Source organism: Neofelis nebulosa, chromosome 1, assembly GCF_028018385.1.
Source record: "Neofelis nebulosa isolate mNeoNeb1 chromosome 1, mNeoNeb1.pri, whole genome shotgun sequence".
NCBI classification, from domain to species: Eukaryota; Metazoa; Chordata; class Mammalia; order Carnivora; family Felidae; genus Neofelis; species Neofelis nebulosa.
In genome coordinates, this window is record NC_080782.1 from 170,492,410 (window position 1) to 170,501,847 (window position 9,438).

The window sequence follows — 9,438 nt, forward strand, 5'->3', positions numbered from 1 at the left end:
GTGCTTCAGGCTTCTGTGTGCAGGCTTTCCTTTCCAGTGCATTCAACTGTTGATTTTGCTGGGGGTTTCCCTCCTTTGGCCTACTGCTGAGTAGAGCAAAGCTCACAGCTTTTCCCAAAAACACTGAAGCAAGCACAGAGCCCTCTAGCTATGTTTAGTGGTTGCTAACCACTAGCATCTGTGGAGAAATATGAAGCAGAAGCAATAAAAAAGTAAAAATTTTCGAGTTAATAACCTCCCCCCCCCCATTGCCCCTGGTGTTCATTGGATGCAATGAGCAAAAACTTTTGCTTATTTTTCCTTTGCTGTAAACACTTCTTCACTCTTAGAGGAGCCAAACTTCCCTTCCTTTTTTTTCCTTCCAGAATAGTGGATTTGGGTCTCACTCCTGTATAAAACGAGTCTCATGCTCTGTCATTCCTTCTTAATTGCTTGGCTTTTGATGATTAAATGTCATCCTTTTAATTTTGGAGTTTTTTGATTGACCTCTAGGGGGCAGCAACTCCTTAGTACTTAATGTCATTTTCCCAGATGGGATGATGTAAGCTTCCAGTGAATCCGTGTTGGCTGGTTTGCTCTCTCTTCTCTATTCAAATGTGATGTGATGTCACTGTTTTAATTCTATGCTTCCTTCCATTAACTAAAATAGTAAACATATGAGTCAAAGTCAGATGTCTTTGTAAATTAAAAGAGGACAAATTTGCATGTTCAATGAAAGAAGCAGTTGATAAACTGGCTTACAGCTTAATTTAGCTCACTTCCACTTTTCTGAAAATTATGGTGAAAAATTCATTTTTTTCCACTAAGTCACCCAAAAAATGGAGTGTTCTTTTTTTTAAAATAAAGTTTTTATTTAAATTCCAGTTACTTAACATACAGTGTAATATTAGTTTCAGGTGTCAAATATAGTGATTCCACAATTCTGTAAATCACCCAGTGTTCATCACGTGTTCAGTCTAATCTCCACCCTCTATTTCCCCCATTCCCCATCCCCGTAAGAGTCTGTTTCTTGGTTTGCCCCCCTTCCCCCCCCCCCCCCTTTGCTCATTTGTTTCTTAAATTCCACATAGGAGTGAAGTCATACGGTATTTATTTTTCTCTGACTTATTTCACTTAGTATAATACTCTTTAGTCCCATCTGCATTGTCGCAAATGGCAAGATTTTCATTCTTTTTGATGGCAGAGTAATATTCCATTGTGTGTGCGTGTGGGTATGCATATACACATATATATATACATATATATACACATCTTCTTTTTTTTTAAATTTTTTTTCAACATTTTTAATTTATTTTTGGGACAGAGAGAGACAGAGCATGAACGGGGGAGGGGCAGAGAGAGAGGGAGACACAGAATCAGAAACAGGCTCCAGGCTCCGAGCCATCAGCCCAGAGCCTGACGCGGGGCTCGAACTCACGGACCGCGAGATCGTGACCTGGCTGAAGTCGGACGCTTAACCGACTGCGCCACCCAGGCGCCCCTATACACATCTTCTTTATCCATTCATCAGTCAATGGACATTTGGGTTGTTTCCATAATTTGGCTATTGTAGGTAATGCTACCATGAACATTGGGGTATATGTATTCCTTTGAATTAGTACTTTTGTATTCTTTGGGTATATAAAAATTGTATTGTTGTGCTCCCTTCAGCAGCACATATACTAAAAATTGTATTGTTCTTTAACTGTTTTATGTGTTTGTTTCCACACCTGTACTGTAACCTTCATGAGGTCAAAGGCTACAGGTTACACTTTTCATGTATTATTTTTAATTTTGCCCCATGCTTATGAATGTATTTATATAGGTACTTAATAGTATGAAAGCTGTTGGCTTAAATTCAACTAAATTATTTTAAGTATAATTTAATATACTTAATAATATAAAATATAAAAAATATATAAAATATAAAATATAAAAATAAATAATAAATATAATTTAAATCTAATATTTAAGTACCTGTTTTAGAGAAGGCTTAATTCCAGATAATTAGGACACAAAGATAAATGAGATATAGTCTTTTTATTCTCAAGGACCTCACATGTCTTTTTAAAAGTCTTTATATCCAAATCTTTATGTATTGTTTTAAATAGGTACAAGAGACATGTGGTTCCAAGTTAAAGCAATGTATTGAGATTTACATTGAGAAGTGTAGCTCCTACTTATGTCTCCGCTCATCCCGGCTCCAAGTCCCATTAATCCCAAGTTGGTAATCATTTTTATTAATTTAACATGTCCTTTTAATGTTGCATTATATAGATGCAAGCAAATACACATGTACACATATTTTCTTATTTCTTTTTCATAAAAAGTTAGCACATGGGGTGCCTGGGTGGCTCAGTTGGTTAAGGATCTGACTTCAGCTCAGGTCATGATCTCACGGTTCGTGAGTTTGAGCCCTATGTCAGGCTCTGTGCTAATAGCACAGAGCCTGGAGCCTGCTTTGAGTTCTGTGTCTCCCACTCTCTCTGCCCCTCCCTCACTCATGTTCTGTCTCTCTCAAAAATAAATAAACATTAAAAAATTAAATTAAAAAAGTTAGCACATAAACCAGTCTTACCTTACTTTTACCACTTAATGTCTTCCAAAGATCTTTTTATTTCTGTACATAGTGTTCTTACCCTATTTTAATGACTGCATATATCTGACAAAGGGTCAGTATCCAAAATATACAAAGAACTTACACAATTCAACACCAAAAAAGCAAATAATCCAATTAAAATGGGCAGAAGGCACGAAGAAACATTTCTCCAAAGAAGACACACAGATGGCTAACAGACACACGAAAAGATGCTCAACATCACGAATCATCAGGGGAATGCAAATCAAAACCACAATGAGATATCACTTCACATCTGTCAGAATGGCTAAAATCAAAAACAAGTGTTTCTGACACCAAAAACAAGTGTTGGTGAGGATGCGAAGAAAAAGGAACCCTTGGTGGGAATGCAAACTGGTGTAAGCACTCTGGAACACAGTATGGAGTTTCCTCAAAAAATTAAAAACAGAGTTACCATATAATGCAGTAATTCCACTAGTGGGCATTTGCCCAAAGAATATGAAAACACTAATTTGAAAAGATACATGCATCCCCAAGTTTACTGCAGCCTTATTTACAATAGCCAAATTGTGGAAGCAACTCAAGTATCCACTGGTAGATGAATAGATAAAGAAGATGTGATATATGTACACAAACACACACAGTGGAATGGAACATACAATGGAATCTATAATGGAATGTTGCTCAGCCATAAAAAAGAATGAAATCTTGCCATTTGCAACAACACGGATGGTCCTAGAGGGTATCATGCTAAGTGAAATAAGTCACTTAGAGAAAGACAAATACCATATGATTTCACTCACACGTAGCACTTAAGAAATAAAGCAAATGAACAAAGAAAAAAAAAAACAACAAACAAAAAACCCCAGGCTTAACTATAAAGAACAAGCTGAGGCTTATCAGAAGGGAAGTGGGTAGGCGGATGGGTGAAAGACGGAGGGGACTGAGTGCACTTATCATGATGAGCGTGGGGTGATGGTGTTGCATCACTCTATTGTGTACCTGAAACTAATATAACATAACTATTACTATAACATACTATAACATAACTATAACCAGAATATGATTTTATATATTAACTATATTAACTATACTAGGATTACATTTTTTAAAAAAAGCTGTATAATACCCATTCTGTGTATGATTCTTTAACCCGGGATTTTCACCCTTGGCACTACTGAAATTTGGGGCATGATAAGTGTTGTTATGGAGGTTGTCCCTTGCAATGTAGAATACTGAGCAGCAGTCCTGGCCTTTGCCCACTAGATGCCAGGACCACCTTCTTTGGTGTGACAGCCAAAAATAAATCACCTTGGTTGAGAACCTCTGGGTTAAAGTCTTCTAGTGAGGACCACTTGGGTCACTTCCAATCTTTTATTATCACAAACCATGCAGGAATGAGCCATCTTATACCTGTTATTTCATATGTTTGCAGGATATAAATTACTAGCCATGGGATTACCAGCTGAAGTGAAAAGTACCTTTGTAAATTTGGAAATATTGCAAAATTTCCCACCATAGGGCCATTCTGTTTTAGAGATCCAGCAACAGTGGGTGAGATGGTGACTATCTTTCTGTGTAACAAGCAACAACATAAAGAGACATGAAGAATTGTGACAGGGGCACTCAGAGTCAGGTGTGGGGGCACTTAGTGCACAGATTGGGAACGGTCTTCTCTGAGAAAGAAGGTAGGATTTTATGGACTAGAACATGGAGCTCACTCCAGCTGGTTGGTAGGAGAGTGGGGACGGGACAGAGTTCGGTCTGTGTTAAGACAAAGCTGGGGGCACACGGGAGTCTCACTGGAGCTGCAAGGGATGTGTGTCTGGACCTTGACCCACCGTATGCAGTCATCCAGAGAGAGCTGGTGGGGAATGGGTTGGCATAGGGGATGGACAAGGGCAGAGCTCACATCGTCGGGGAGGTTCCCCTAACTCTCCATGCTCTGCCCTTGTTCCCCCTCCATCTGAGGTTGCCTCCCTTCTCTGCTTACCCCCCCCCCCCCCCCCCACCGCCGAGCATTCTGAGCAGACACCTAATTGCTTAGAATGGCCCACAAGGCCCTCTGTGACCTGCTAGGCTGTGACTCCGGGGAGAACTGAGGTGTTTCAGGAAATAGGGATGCACACAGGCTCGGTTTCTCATCCTCCCCTGGCTTCTCTCCTCTTCTATCCTTCATACACCAGGCCTGGCAAGCTGTGGGGGACTGGTTTCTGGGCCAGTCAGGTCAGAGGCGCACAAGGCTCGTCAGCAGGGATGGTGTGTGGCAATTTCATGAGTGTCTATAGTTCCGATCCTAAACTTTAATGTAGGTGGCATTGATGAATGTAGCAACTGGAAGCAAGCAAATTAATTCTGCTTCTGTAATTGTTGAGTTTCTTGGCATGTTATTCCAGCTAACAAAATACATTATATTTTCTTCTGCCTTTGACTGCTACTAAGTCACCAATATATATATGTTTATTTGTAGAAAGCTTCTTACCCAGGTTCCTCTTATATTTGTCTTCTTTCGTTGTCTATGGTTTGTGATCTCTTTTATCTTTATTGTCCTTTTGTGATACACTGAACAATGGCCTACCAAAGATGTCCACCTTATACCTGAAACATGTGAGTGTTACTTTATCATGGCAAAAGGGACTTTGCAGATGTGATTAAGGATGTTGAGATGGGGATTGTCCCGGATTATTCTCATGGGTTCCGTGGAATCACAGGGCTCCTAAGAGTTGGATGAAAGAGTCAGAGAGAAGTCAGAGTCAGAGAGAAGATGATGTGACCACGGCACCAGAGGTCTGCGTGATGCACTTTGGAGAGGAAGGGGCCACAAGCCAAGGAATACAGGCAGCTTCCAGAAGCTGGAAAAGTCAAGGAAAGGGATCCCCTGCTTAGGTCTCCAGAAAAAATCAGTCCTGCTGACACCCTGACGTTAGCCCGGTGAAACTGACTTCAGATTTCTGGCCTCCAGAATGTAAGATAACACATGTGCTGCTTTCCAGTGAACTTTGGTTGTAATTTGTTACGATAGCAACAGGAAATTAGTAACTACTAAAAACACCTTTCATTATCATCAATCCCAGGACCTATACTTTGGTGATCAAGAGCATAGGCTTTTGTGTTCAGAGTGAGGTTTCGTCTATTGAACAGTCCACTCAGTTCTATGGTTTTCAGGAACTCAAATAACCTGCAGCTGTGTTATGTTTCAACCTGTTATTTCATAGTTTCTTCTTTTCTTCTTCCTTAGTCATGAAAATGGAGGGCACCTGGGTGGCTTAGTATGTTAAGCATCTGGCTCTTCATTTCAGCTCAGGCCATGATCTCTTGGTTCATGGGTTTGGGTCTGCGTAGGGCTCTGTGCTGATAGCTTGGGATTCTCTCTGCCTCTCCCCACTCGCGTGCACGTACGCACGCATGCGCACTCTCTCTCGCTCGCAAAATAAATAAACTTTAAAAAAATCTGTAAAATTTTCTCTGTGCAACTGATCAGTGACATGATAGCAAGATATGTGTGTATATATATATGTATATACAATCTATACATACACACAGACAAATGCATTGTATATGTTATATATGTGTGTGTGTATGTATACGTGTGTGTGTATGTATATATGTGTGTGTGTATATATATACACACACACATATATACCAGGGCACCTGGGTGGCTCAGTTGGTTAAGCATCCAACTTCGGCTCAGGTCGTGATCTCTTGGTTCAAGGGTTAAAGGGTTCGAGCCCCACAATAGCTCAGAGCCTGGAGCCTGCTTCAGATTCTGTGTCTCCCTCTCTCTCTGCCCCTCCACTGCTCACACTCTGTCTCTCAAAAATAAATATTAAAAAAATTATATATCTATACACACATATGATGTATGTGTATAACATATATAATGTATATGTCTTGTGTGTATGTATAGATTGTAATATGTAAATAAATGTGTGTATATGTATATAGTATATATAGTTATCTATTCATGTATATATATTTCTGTAGAGAGAGTACATATGTATTTCTGTATGTATGTTTACATCACTGTAATTCCATCAGACCATCAGTAGGACTCTATGTTCCCATGTTGATAAAATAGTATTTATTCTCTCAGAAAGCTCTCGTAAAACTGGCAAGTTTAATTTTCTACTTAGTGATTTTTTTTCTGGAATTATTCCTCCCATTGCTTCCGGTCTTATTTGCCTCTATCCCAATGCTTGCTCCCTTTGGACTATATCCTAAGGCTATTATGGTTTTTTAAAGAGACATAGAAAGTGGCTATAACACTCAGGAAAAACAATGTTAAAATGCCAGGAAATATTAATGGGAATTGAAAATATGTTAAAAAAACATGTTTCAGGATATTGTTTTGCTTAACTTTGCTAGCAGCCCCCAATTATTCTTCATTTTTCTATAGAGGGATTATTTAATCACAATAATTGAGATTTTCATTTCCAGGGCAATTTAAAGTGTTTTGTGAAGGTTTCACATCGACTCATTATTATTAACCTCAGGGAGCAGAGACCTGAAGGGAAACAATGTGTGAAGGGAGAGAGCTTTTTAATGGCAGAGAGACTTAAATATAGGAGAATATTAGCTATTCCAAAACTAAAGTGTTTAATATAAACAGCCTTGAGAGATCCATAAACACAGAAACTTGATACATAATAAGGCTCACTTGGGCTTTAAATATTAAAAGGGTAAAATTAACATGTTTAAACACCCCTCAGGTTCAAGGATGTCTTTAAATCACTTTACATGTACTTTCCCTTCTTAAAACGAATTAGCCATGTCAATACATACATGACACCCCCTTATAGTCACTACTGTGAGAGCCTCAAGGCTAATTACAGTTTCTATATCCTGCCCTTGATCTTCAAGTTCTTTTCCCCGTTCTCTACTCAAACCTCCTTTTCCTCAACCGCCCTCCTGCGTAGAACACTTTATAGAGACCTCCAAATCTACTCCTAAGGCTCTCTGGGAATTTTTATGTATACTGGTAGTCAGCATCTGCAATGATTGGTTTTATCTTACCTACTAGAGCATGAACTGTTTGAAGGCAAAGGCTGGACCGTACTTTTGTGTCCATCATCATGGGCATCGTTTGTGACACGTCGTGTTCAATACATGTATTAACAACACAAAATAAAGGAAGTCACGATGTACTCTTCTTAGCTCAATTTTTCTTTAAACATTTCCATGGTTATCTTTGAAATATTTACAAGTTAAATAGTACCAGGATTTCCATGTCACATTAGTAAGGACTAACGATGTAGCTGGCTATTTTTTGTGGAATTTCTGTGTTGGAAGGAGACTGATGGAATGTGATGCCTTTCCCAGGTGGTCCATGGTCCCAATGGGAAGTAGACAAGGAAGGGAATTGTGTAGATGGTGTAAGACAGAAACAATCTCCCTCAAATATTCAGACAATGGAGCCTGTGAACATTCAAGCTCTTGTGGGGAGATGTTGATTAAGCATTATTTGTTTAATTTCGGTTAAATAGGCAGCACAAATGGCTAATTCAAGATAAAATCCACCTTGGGTATTGTAATGCCCAAATTTTTTACTTTATTTTGTTATCACAAAAATCACCTAGTCTGGTTTCTTTTCTATTAGGTAATACAACTGAAGCATTTGTTTGTTTGAGTCAAACAGGTAATTGTCTTCAGATTCCCTTTCCCGTTCAGTTAAGTTTCAGGGAATTACATTCACTTTCCATGGCTGATGGATAACAAGCCAAATGGTCAGTTGGTAAGGGAGTAAGGGGAGAACCCTACAGCAGACATTTTAGGAGAAAAAGAAGTGGTTGAACTATTTTTGTGGAAATACTGGTGTGAGACTGGTCTTTGCACTATTATTGGGAGCCTCATAATTACAGGGTTTTAGGAGTCCCTCTGGCTCTCCAAAGTGGTCTGAGGCTCAGGTTTGTACAGATAATGGCCCAGGGAAAAAGCCAAGGAGAGCCAGGGCTGAAGTACTTCCTTTAGTGCAGACCATTGAAGACTGCCTTGAAAATGCACTTACCTTAGAGAGCTACTAACATCAGAGCATATTAGTGTATCAGACCTCTCTGGTGGGTCAGCTAGCAGTAGGGTTGATGCAGTCACTTGGCATCCCTAGGCACCTGGAGATGAGCACTTGAAGGAGAAGGGAAATTGTGAAATAAGTATTGGAAATAAGTTTTGCCTGAAAAAAAACCCTGGTGTTTTTTTTTAAATTTTTTTAACGTTTATTTATTTTTGAGACAGAGAGAGACAGAGCATGAACAGGGGAGGGGCAGAGAGAGAGGGAGACACAGAATCTGAAATGGGCTCCAGGCTCTGAGCTGTCAGCACAGAGCCCGACGCGGGGCTCGAACTCACGGACCGTGAGATCATGACCTGAGCCGAAGTCGGACGCTTAACCGACTGAGCCACTCAGGCGCCCCCAAAAAACCCTGTTTTTAAATCTTCAGAGCAACCTGCTTATACCCAGAATGGCAAAGATAGCTCTTCTGCACGAATAAGCCATAAAATATTTGCTTGAATTATCCATTTCCCATTTACATCCTTCTTACACTTATACAGCTAAATGGAATATGCAGTGAATTTATTTAAAACAAAAAAAATTGCAAGTTTTCCTTATTTTAGCCTTGAGTCATTTTGCTATTTTTTCATATAAAACATTCAATTAATTATAAAACATTTGTCCTGTGCCATTACCCTTTCGATCATGTAAACATACACAGACTCTAATTACATAATTACTGGTTGTTAAAATGTGATGCTTGGATTTTGAAATGTTAAATGAGATCCGAAAAGTAAGATATGCAACAGAAATGGATTTGCTGTATTTCAGTTAGCACCATCAAAGCAAAATAATTTTTTAATCGCATTGCACAAACATCCCTGTTTTTTTCTCT